This window comes from Mesocricetus auratus, unplaced genomic scaffold (assembly GCF_017639785.1).
Source record: "Mesocricetus auratus isolate SY011 unplaced genomic scaffold, BCM_Maur_2.0 Super-Scaffold_100025, whole genome shotgun sequence".
Lineage (NCBI taxonomy): Eukaryota > Metazoa > Chordata > Mammalia > Rodentia > Cricetidae > Mesocricetus > Mesocricetus auratus.
In genome coordinates, this window is record NW_024429206.1 from 13,234,375 (window position 1) to 13,245,269 (window position 10,895).

The window sequence follows — 10,895 nt, forward strand, 5'->3', positions numbered from 1 at the left end:
TTTGTGACAGTGGCGACCCACGTTCTCTATGGACAGCCGAGGCCACAGGACCCACTGGGAACCCGCAGTTTCTCAGAGGGGAAAGGGTAACGCACTCCTGGGCTACCCCCACATCATTCATTCTCAGGTTGGTTAACCGAGACAAGGGATCGTCCCGGCCACCAAGCCCATCCCCTCCCTGGGCCACTCTCTCTTGTCCCCTTGCTTCTCCACTAAAGGCCTCCTTTCTGTAGCCCAGGGACCTAACTAGACTCGTTTTCAGAGTTTAACTTAATTTATTTATCTGTCTGGAGATTGACCCTAGGTTCTCGCGCATGCTAGGGAATGACTTCCTTCACCATCTGGAAGCTCCCACCCTTGTTACTGCTGTTTAGGCTGCTGACTCACAGCTGGGTGGTCAGTGGTTAGAAACATGCCTGCCTCCAGGAGAAGGTTTACCCTCGCGGTCTTCTTGGGTGCAAGCAGAGCCAGGATGCAGAGAGTTGGGCAAACCGTGGGAGGGTCAGGAGGGGAGGGGTCCCGACCCTCACCCACCTCTGCCGGTGAGGATCACAGGCACACTCAAACAAATGCAAAGAATCCTCTAGCAGATTCTGGTTCACCCAGTTGACTCTCACACGGAGTCTCCATCAGGGTCAGACTGCCAAACCAGCCTGCCCTGGCCAATCCTCGAACCAAGAACATTGCAGATTCCTGGAGTCTGCCACAGGGATGGCAGTGGCTTCTCATCAGAAGCAAAGGAGAGGCCCACAGTCCAAGTTTAGAGGAAGGCTCTTTGCTGTCTCTGAGAATGAAAAAGAGCTGGCAGCTCTCTTGCAATCATGAGGGAAACTGGTGTGAGATCCTCTTCAGATATTCACTGGGGATGCAGGCTAAGAATACGGCACCCTCCCGGATCACCAGCTCCTTGTATAACCTGGAACTTCAAGTTCAGGACTTTCATTAGAGTCCAAAGGAATGGGCTCTGAGTCACAGCTCCCGCCTGGGTGGAGACGAAGCTCAGACCTGTCCTAAGAATCATTAATAAATAACTGTCTAAATCCTGCAAGATCCTTATCTAACAGCAGGCGTAGTGATAAAAGGGCACAGCTAGGATGTCTAGGATTGTCCCTTCCCGTAACAGTAGACGCAGATGGACCAGTCAGTCACCCTAAGGGAAACCAGCCTGGTGTGTTCTGGGGTCTCAAGGAACTGCACAGAGCCCATCTGCAGGGTAGATGGTGACTTGGTGCTTGGCCTCCTGTCCACTCCCTGGAGACACACGGGTGCCTTGGTTGCTTGGTTCAGTGTCCACTCCTACCCTGGGAGAACACTCTCCACTTTGCTGCGTGATAAACCTGCCCCCTTTCCACACACTGCTCTGAATTCTTTCAACGGGGGTTCACAAGAATTGGGGATCAAGTATGGGAGTCCAGCCTCGGGTCCCGACCCCAGCGACAATACTTGGTGAGGGAAGGAAGGTAGGCCCCCACACCTCCTTACATTTTGCTTATTTTACCTTCTCATTCTTGTTTGTTTGCTTTGAGGCAGGGTCTCACTGTATAGCCTGGGCTGTCCTGGAGCTCATTGTATAGGCCAGGGTGACATCAGACTCCTAGAGATCCACCTGCCTCTGCCTCTAGAGTGCTGGGATTGAAGGCATGCGCCACCATGCTGTGCCTTGTGCCTTCATTTTATTGTCCCCTTTCTTTCTGTCTGTCTGCCTGCCTGCCTACCTGTCTGTCTGTCTGTCTGTCTTTCCCTCTTGTCCCTTTTCCTTAGGTCGCACTCCTGCTTTGATTCACCAGTCTGTTGATCCCTCAGGATACTGCCCACCTGGCTGAGCTCAGGGCCTGAGAGTCTGAAGATGCAGAAATAAGAGTGAAGAAATATCTGAAGGTCAGCTCCCACAATGCCCTGCTGCAAACTGCCCCACCTGGCCCCATCCCAATAAGGTCTCCGGCCATTGCCCTAATCTTCAGTCACTTTGAGTTCCAGGAACAGTAGAACTCACAGACACAGGCATGTCAGCCCTTAACCCAATTCTTTTCTATTGGAGCCTAAAGCTCCCATCAGTGCCTCAGGAGATAACCCCGGGGTCGCTGTACCCCTTTATCTCTTCTTTCCAGGGTGGCCACAGTGACGGACTATGTTTTAGTTCATGCTGCTTTCTAATTGTCATGTCCAGACAGGTAGCTAAACTGATCCCTAATTCACCCCAGCTTTATCCTAAAACCCTGCGAATGACCATCACATCCCCTCCCCACCTTCCCCTGTGACAAACAGGTGACCTTCTTGTGTCCTGAGCAGCAGTGACTCTGTCCAGAGGGCAGAGACCAGGCTGGGAGGGAAGCCAGCATTCAATTCAATTTGGCACCATGCTGCTGTCCGTGACTCTGCAAGACTCTTGGGGACACCTGGCCACCGTCTGGAGGTGGCAGGAGGGACTAGATGCCCCAGGCTCCTCTGAGAAAAGGCTGGCCCTGTCCAGCTCCTCAGCAAGGAGACCACACCATTCTCCCCTCCTTCCCTCCCTCCCTTCCCACTTCTGGGAAAGCACCAGTAGAACTTAAAACTACAGCCTTAAAAACTACAACTCCTGCTGGGCAGTGGTGGCGCACACCTTTTATCACAGCACTCAGGAGGCAGAGGCATGCAGATCTCTGTGAGTTCGAGGCCAGCCTGGTCTACAGAGTGAGTTCCAGGACAGCCAGGACTGTTATGCAGAGAAACCCTGTCTTGAAAACCAAAAAAGACAACTCCCAGGATCCATTGCAGAATAGGCGGGGCCTCACAGGAAGATTAAGCAAGACATGCAGCTTGTTGGCTTAGTGAGCTCAGCTGAGGCCCTAAGACATCAGCTGCAGGTCTAGTGTCTCCCAGCCCGCCATCCCTAGCTCCTGCCTGTCCTCCTTGTTGCTGACAGTGAACTGGATCCTGCAGCAGAGGGAAAGCCCTAAGTTCCCTGGGTTTGACTCCCTCCCAGCCTCTTCCAGCTAGCCAGGGTCTGAGGGGTGGCACATGGGGTAGATCTGTGCCTCCCGTGGTGAGCTGTTCCTTACTGATCAGGAGGAGGCTGAATCCAAGACCCTGCCTTCTCCTTCCTCCTCCTAAATCTGGGAAAGTTCCTGGATCCTGATCTCATCCACCAGTCCATCTGAATGATTTTTCTTTTCTTTTTTCTTTTTTTGGTTGTTCGAGATAGGGTTTCTCTGTGTAGTTCTGGATGTCCTGGAACTCCCTCTTTTTTTTTTTTTTTTTGTTTGTTTGTTTTTCGAGATAGGGTTTCTCTGTATTGTTTTTGGAGGCTGTACTGAAACTTGTTCGGAACTCACTCTGTAGACCAGGCTGGCCTGGAACTCACAAGAGATCCGCCTGCCTCTGCCTCCCGTGTGCTGGGTTGAATTTTCTTTTTTGCCTTTCTTCCTTCCTCCCTCCCTCCTTCCCTTCTTTCTTTCTTTGGAGCTGAAGATTAAACCCAAGGCCTAGGCGAGCACTCTACCGCTGAGCTAACCCCCAACACCATATCTCACTTTTCCAGACAGTCTTTCCCTAAGACCTGGGTTTGGCCATGAAGCCCTGGGGGTCTGCTTGTCACCGCATCCCAGCACCTGGGTTACAAGAGCCTGCCACCACACCTGGCTCCTTACTCAGGTCCACCAGTCAAACCCAGGTCCCTCATCCCTAGCCCTAGTTGGTGCCAGGCCGGGCAGAGCTTTCATTCAGTAGAGGCACTCACTGCCAAGCCTGAGTTCAGCCGCTGGGCCCCACCCAGAGGAGAGAACTGACTCCAGAACGCTGTCCTTTGACTGCCAGACGTGTGCTGTGGTGTGTTCTTGCCTCCACCCAACAAATAAATGTGACTTACAAGCATCTTTTAAGTGAATGTCCTCTTGTGCTTCTTGATAGAGGAGAAGCAACTTGTTAGTTCTCTGGGAATGTGTTGAGCTCAGACGTGTCCCTTCCCTTGTGTGGCCTTCTGCAACACACCCTGGTGGCCCAGTCACTCCCATGGGATCTCCCAAGGCTGGTGCTATGGTCCCGTCCTCACCACAGCTTGGAGAGCTGGGTCCTAGAGCCGTGCAGACTTGGGCTGCCACTAGCTAGCTGTGAAACTTTGGACAAGGTTCTCGACATCTCCTGGCCTCAGTTTCCTCCTCTGGGGATTGAGGGTAAGTAAGCTTCCTCTTCTATCATGTCACCTTCGCAAACCTCCTGCTCATCTTCTCCTAGGCTCCTGCCGGGCATGCCCAGGCCTGGAGGTTGATTACTCTGACCCCCCCATGGTCACACCCAGCATGTGGAGACCAGGGTTGGGCAAACTTCCAAGCAAGTTAGACTTAGAGAGAAGCCAGGAGGAGGTGTCCTGGCAGAGGGGTACCCCAAGACAACTAGACTCTCCTGCTACCACTTTTTCTATTGCAGACTTTCTCCAGTGATGGTGGCTTAGACCAGCTGTGCTCAGCAGGCCCTCAGAAAGGTTGGAGGAACCCAGTCATGGCATATCATGATGGCAAGACACAGACTGAAGGCGGGGGTTTAAATGAGTCCACCAGACCCAAGATAAATGATTAATAGGTGTTTATCAGGGAAGCACTTACACAGATAAGAGTAAATAGCCGCCGAGGTCATCCTGCTCCAGAAGATGCAGTCTCTGCCCTTCCGATGCTCTCTGCAACCCAAGAGAGAATGAGCCAGCCCTTCCTCTACCTTATAATGGGTCAGGTCTACACCTGAAACCACGCCCAAAGGGTGTGGCTGCCACTACAAGGTCACAGGCAAGGGAAGATGTCACTGCAACAGACTATAAACTCAGCAAGATTAAAAACAAGGCTCAGAGTTCCATGGAGCTTCCCCCACGCTGAATTCAAAAAGCTTTGGCCTGTGACACAAATTGCTGAAAGTTAGAAGATATCACCAAGTCTTGGCATCGGCAGTGATTATCAAGGGTCAGTCACGTGAGCTTAGAGACCCTGCATATCCAGAGGTCCAGCCCAAATACGAGGCTGGAGAACACCCCCCCCCCAGTACCTGTTCTGGGGCTGGGATGTTATTTCCCAGGAGCCTAGCAAGGGACATGTCTTCCTTAGGACTGCTCAGGGCTTGGACAACACAGACCTACCACGCCCGCGTCTTTGCTACACTGCCCATCAAGAAGGAAAAGGGTCTGCCTCCCCGGGAGTCAGAGCTGTACCTGTAATTTCCCATGATGCTGGGCACCCTGGGCAGTTTCTGGCTAGGACTGGAGGGGGCCAGGCCAGCCACCACGAAAGACTGCCGTGAGACCATGATGAGGAAACTCTAGGTAGTCAACTGGAGAAGCCATGTGAAGCCTTAGACATGCGAACGAAGCCTTCTTGAACCTTCCAGCCAACTCAGCTGCTTGCTGTGTGCAGTTTAGCCAATGTCCATGGAACAGAATAAATTGTCTAGTTAAACTCACGAATCAGAACAAATTACAAAAATCTAATAACTTGTGGTTATTGCTGTGACATCACAGTGGAGTCCACAGAAACCAGTAACTAGAATGTTTTTCTTCCTTGTTGGGCCTCTGGACAAAGTGTTGATGTCTGGAGCTATGGCAGCCTTCCTGGCACTCTATGAAGAACCATATGACACATGCCGCGCAGAGAAAGCAAAAGCGAGCAAGGGGCTGGGGGTTTGATGCCGCCACTGAGGTGGCAAAAAGACCTGGGGCTTGTGCCTCTAGGCTTCCTTCCTGCTCCTAAAGCCTCTGTTGATTATTTCATTACCGCAACCAGATTCTCCCTAAGGCAGACAAACAGATTAAACACAAATATGGAGCCAGGACTTGAAGGGTGCTGTGTGACTGAGTCTTCCCTTTGGGGACTTTGGGGACTCTTTGGCAGTGTCAGGGACTGCCCTTTGGGATTAGCTGACTCGTAGAGTAGTGAATATCTACTTTCAAATGTGAACCAGCCAATGGGAAGCCTTCATCACCTACACCTCCTGGTAGGCCCTCAAGCCCACACTGGCCTTGTGCTCATGACTGTGATCATTATATGGCTGTGTCTCTGTTCCTGGCATCCCTGCCTACCTAGCATCCTATAGTTTGGTAGCCTGTAAACAGCCAGTTCTGAGCCTCCGTTTCTCGTCTGAAAAATGGGCTACAACGACCCACCCAGGGGAGTCACCGAGGACTTGGGAAAGTCCAATTAAGGGCCAAACTGGGTTGACTGTGGGCAAGGGCAGGCTGTATTTTTGGATCTTTCCAAGGACTCATCAATACTGGACATGTGTGTGCACGCCCATTCCTCACGGAGGTCTTGAGTGGTCCTGTGATTGTTTTGGCTGACAGCTTATAGACAGAATCCCCAAATACTTCTGGAAAGATCTAGGGCCTCTGGGCTCTTCCCACCACCCAGAGACTGTTTTGTGGGTGACTCCAGAGCCAGGGGAAACATCTGACTCTTTGCAGTCCTAGGAGCATCAGTCAATATCTTGTCGGGGAAAACGGGAGACAGCCAGCATGCTGACATGACCATCGATTTCACAGGAAGGAGAAAGCGGAGCCCAGAGGACGGCAGAGCCCAGCCCACAGTGCAGGCTGAGGAGGGTGAGCCAATGCTGACCATCTTCACAGGGAGGAAACAGAGGCCCGTGGTAGGGCAGTGACTTCACACAGACTACCAGACAAAGTCATGATCCCCAGCCCAGACTGGACCCGTACCCCACTCGATGACATCCATTCAGCGTGATTTGGAAGAAGGCCTGACCCCAGCCACGCCCCCTTTCCGGCTTCCTCCTCCAGGTTCGTTGACAGCTAGGCTTCTCACCCATAGTGCAGGGGCTCGGCCTCAGTGATGGGAGTTTTCACACCGCATGGGAGCTGTGAGCATGGGGAGGGGGTTCCCAAGTTCAACTTTTACATACTGGCTCTCTGGATGTCTTGAGAAGATATCTTCTCTGACAGATTTAGATTAATCCCCTTATCCAGGACCTCAGGTCACCTGCCTCAGCAAGGCCAGATCCGATTACCTACTGTGACCCCAAAATTCACTCATGCACGCCCGACAATAATCAGTCCCAGCAGGGATGGTGGGGGCTGGGGGATTGTGGGGAGTGATGGGGATGGCATTTGGGGACATCTTTGCTTCTATTCAGAAGTGTGTGAGGCAGAATTGTCATCTTACAACATCCCCCTGCCCGGCCCAGGATTTGGGTCACTGTGAACGATTTTTTGTTTGTTTGTTTGTTTGTTTGTTTTGAGACAGGGTTTCTCTGTGGCTTTGGAGGCTGTCCTGGAACTAGCTCTTGTAGCCCAGGCTGGCCTCGAACTCACAGAGATCTGTCTGCCTCTGCCTCCGGAGAGTGCTGGGACTAAAGGTGTGCGCCACCAACGCCCGGCCCATGAACGATTTTAATGTGCCAAAAACATAAAGACTGAGCCAAGCCAGAGAGGCCACTTAAAGAACGAGAGTTGCTGGCTGGCTTGGAGGCCACTCTGGATCTACTGGAGAAGTGGCTCTTTTCCTTTTTTTTTTTTTTTTGAGACAAGGTCTCTCTGTAGCTTTGAAACCTTCCTGGAAGTTGCTCTGTAGACCAACCTGGTCTCGAATTTACAGAGAGATCTGCCTGCCACTGCTTCCCAAGCACTGGGATTAAAGGTGTGTACCACCAATGCCTGGGGTGAGCTTTTTTTTTTTTTAACTTTTATTTTACATGTACTTTTGTCTGAATGCCTGTTTATTTTTTATTTTATTTTATTTTTTTGGTTTTTTGATACAGGGTTTTTGATACAGGGTTTCTCTGTATTGTTTTGGAGGCTGTCCTGGAACTTGCTCTTTAGACCAGGCTGGCCTCGAACTCACAGAGATCCGCCTGCCTCTGCCTCCTGAGTGCTGTGATTAAAGGTGTGTGTGTGTGTGTGTAGTTTGAAATTTCATCAGGCTGACTGGCCAGAGAGCTCTCAGGCACCATCCATCTCTGCCCATCAGTACTGGGATTATGGGAATGCATGACCATGTCTGACTTCTTTTTGTGGGTGCTAGGGATTCCAACTCAAGTCCTTATACCTTCAGAGCAAGTGACTTTGCCCACTGAGTAATCTCTCAGGCCCCGAGCATGTTTTTACCCTAAAAGCATCTTCTTGTCCTCCTTAGTCTCACGGCTTCATTCGTAAGATCCTTCCATTCATGTGTCATTGCCATCAACATCTGTCTTTTAGGGCTCCCCTTCCACCCTGAGCAGAACGGGGGACAGTCTCCCAGAAGCTTCCTTCCTTGACACCTAGGTTGGCTCTCAGCCCTCACTGCTGAGGGTCTGACTGCTGTACCCAAGACTTTGAAGGCTGTGGTAGGCATGAGCTCATTCTCTCTGCATCCCTTCCAGGAAATCCATGTGGGGAACTCATCCATGGGTGAGCAGGAGGACATGTTAGTAACAGACTTGGATAGATCTGGATTTAAATCCCACTTCTGCTATGTGCAAACTGTGTGACTTGGGCAAGTGACTTAACCTCTCTGTGCCTTGGCCCGGTGCAAAGACCTTGTGTTATACAACTCTGAGAAACACAAAGACTGCAGCAGGAAGTTGCCTGGATCCTGCAAAGTGACGGCCTCTTGTCAGTCATGGCTTTCCAGAGAACAGATGAATGAGTCTATATATACATGTATTTATAAAAGGGATTTATTAGAATGGCTTATGGAGCTATGTTCTGGCTAAACCAACAATGGCTGACTCCTGACTGTAAGACCAAAAATCCGGTAGCTGTTCAGTCAGGAGGCTGGATGCCTCGGCTGGTCTTTGGTGCATGCTGGACCTCTGACACCAGCAAAGGGATGTCTCAGCAGCTGAATGGAGGAACGGGCCAGCAAGAGTCAGGGAGGAGGGCAACCAGCAAACGCTTCCTTTTCCACATGCTTTTATGCTGGCTGCCACCGTGGGTGGCCCAGATCTAGGGGGTCTCTTCCTACCTCAAAGGACCCAGTCAAGAATAAGCCTTCAGGCCGGGCGTTGGTGACGCACACCTTTAATCCCAGCACTTGGGAGGCAGAGGCAGGTGGATCTCTGTGAGTTCGAGGCCAGCCTGGTCTACAAAAGCGAGTTCCAGGACAGCCTCCAAAACAATACAGAGAAACCCTGTCTCGAAAAACCAAAAAAAAAAAAAAAAAAAAAAAAAGAGCACTGGCTGCTCTTCCAGAGGACCAGGGTTCAACTCCCAGAACCCACATGACAGCTCGCAACTGTCTGCAACTCCAGTTCCAGGGAATCTGACTCCTGTACACATACTTGTGGGCAAAATACCAACATATGTAAAATAAAAATAAGTTGCCTGGCGATGGTGGGGCACAATTTTAATCCCAGCACTCGGGAAGCAGAGACAGGCAGATCTCTGTGAGTTCAAGACCAGTCTGATCTACAGAGTGAGTTCCAGGGATAAACTAAACTCAAGAGCTTCACTTTTTTTTTTTTCTTTTTCGAGACAGGGTTTCTCTGTGGCTTTGGAGGCTGTCCTGGAACTCGCTTGGTAGTCCAGGCTGGTCTCGAACTCACAGAGATCCGCCTGCCTCTACCTCCTGAGTGCTGGGATTAAAGGTGTGCGCCACCAACGCCCAGCCAAGAGCTTCACTTCTAATAATTTAGAAACAAAGGGAACAGACCCTCACTCAGCCCCTGCTTTAGCAGCCATGACAGGCTACAGAAAAGACATGTAGGTCTCTGACACAAGGAAACTCCAGATCCTCTGACCTCCCAGAGTCTAGAGCCAAAACTGAACACAAAGAAACTCCAGATGCCCCTCCCCACAGCCTCCTAGATGCTTGGTTCCTGGGAACTGTTTGGTCACAAAAGAAACTCCAGGGGGGACCAAAACCTCCCCTGTAGTCTCCAGGATATAGTTCTGAAAACTATTGGTATCTATGTGCAACAGGCCACCTGCAAGTAATAAGACAATGCCATAGAAACCACAGAATGTTCCTTCTCAGCACTGACCAGTGAAAATAATTGGTGCACAGGTATTTGGTGCCAAAATATGACTTTGATAAATTCTCCTGGTTGTTCCTAAATGTCAACCAATCAGAAACCAACCCATACCTACTGATGCAATCCTGTAACTTTTGTCTTTAAAACCTAGCAGTAGACAGGGAACCTCCCTCTGGAGGCTGCTGTGACAGCTAGCCAGACAGGGTCCCTGTCATGAGTGGATGAACAATCATTAAACCTTGCTTTTGCAGTTTAGTGGGTCTGTCTTCCTGGTGGTCTCCGGGACTTTCAACTTGGGCACAACACTAGGGCTGCTACACAGAGAAACCCTGTCTCAAAAAACAAACAAATAAATGAGAATAATTCTTCACAGGTGTGTCGAGCTGCTTAGACTTTAGTTGACTCCAGATGTGGTCAAGCTGACAGTCAAGATTAGCTATCAAAGGGCCCCAAAAGCATGGCTTCCTGGAACACGGTCACCACGGTTCCATATGGCAGGTGTTGGGGCCGATGTGTTAAGTTTTAAGGGCAGAATGGGTGAGTCCAACAGTGAGGACTCACCTGGGACATCTCTCTCTCTCTCTCTCTCCCTCTCTCTGTCATACATCCCTTCATTCATGCATTTACTAACGAGACTCTCTGGTTCAGGACTCTGGGAGCCCCAGAGGTGGAGGGTCGCAAGACATCTGGCCTCACTGGGCTCAAGTTCTGTCCCCACCATGAGCCAGCTTCGCCCCTCTCTGTCTGAGCCTCTGTTTCTCTCATCTTAAGGTGGAAGCAATGACACCCATGTGACAGACACTCTAGGAGATTTACATAGGCCACCAGACAGCCCGATCAATAGTGACTCAAGCACCCCTTGGCAAGGGGCGACTGCCTGGCAACCATCAGGCAGCGTGGGCACAGGCCTTGGGTTGGCACAGATAGCTTCAGAACAGCTGGACATCTGTGTGAGCGGAGGCTGGAGAACA

At 50.9% G+C, this 10,895-nt stretch overlaps 1 long non-coding RNA gene across 1 annotated transcript; it reads left to right on the top strand.

Moving 5' to 3' along the window:
• Nucleotide 1: 1 nt before the first annotated feature.
• On the top strand, nt 2-4,585 carry LOC121134035. The gene is made up of 3 exons (XR_005871042.1): nt 2-127; nt 1,762-1,878; nt 4,405-4,585. It is a non-coding gene; the product is annotated as an uncharacterized LOC121134035 (long non-coding RNA).
• The last annotated feature ends 6,310 nt before the right edge of the window (nt 4,586-10,895 follow it).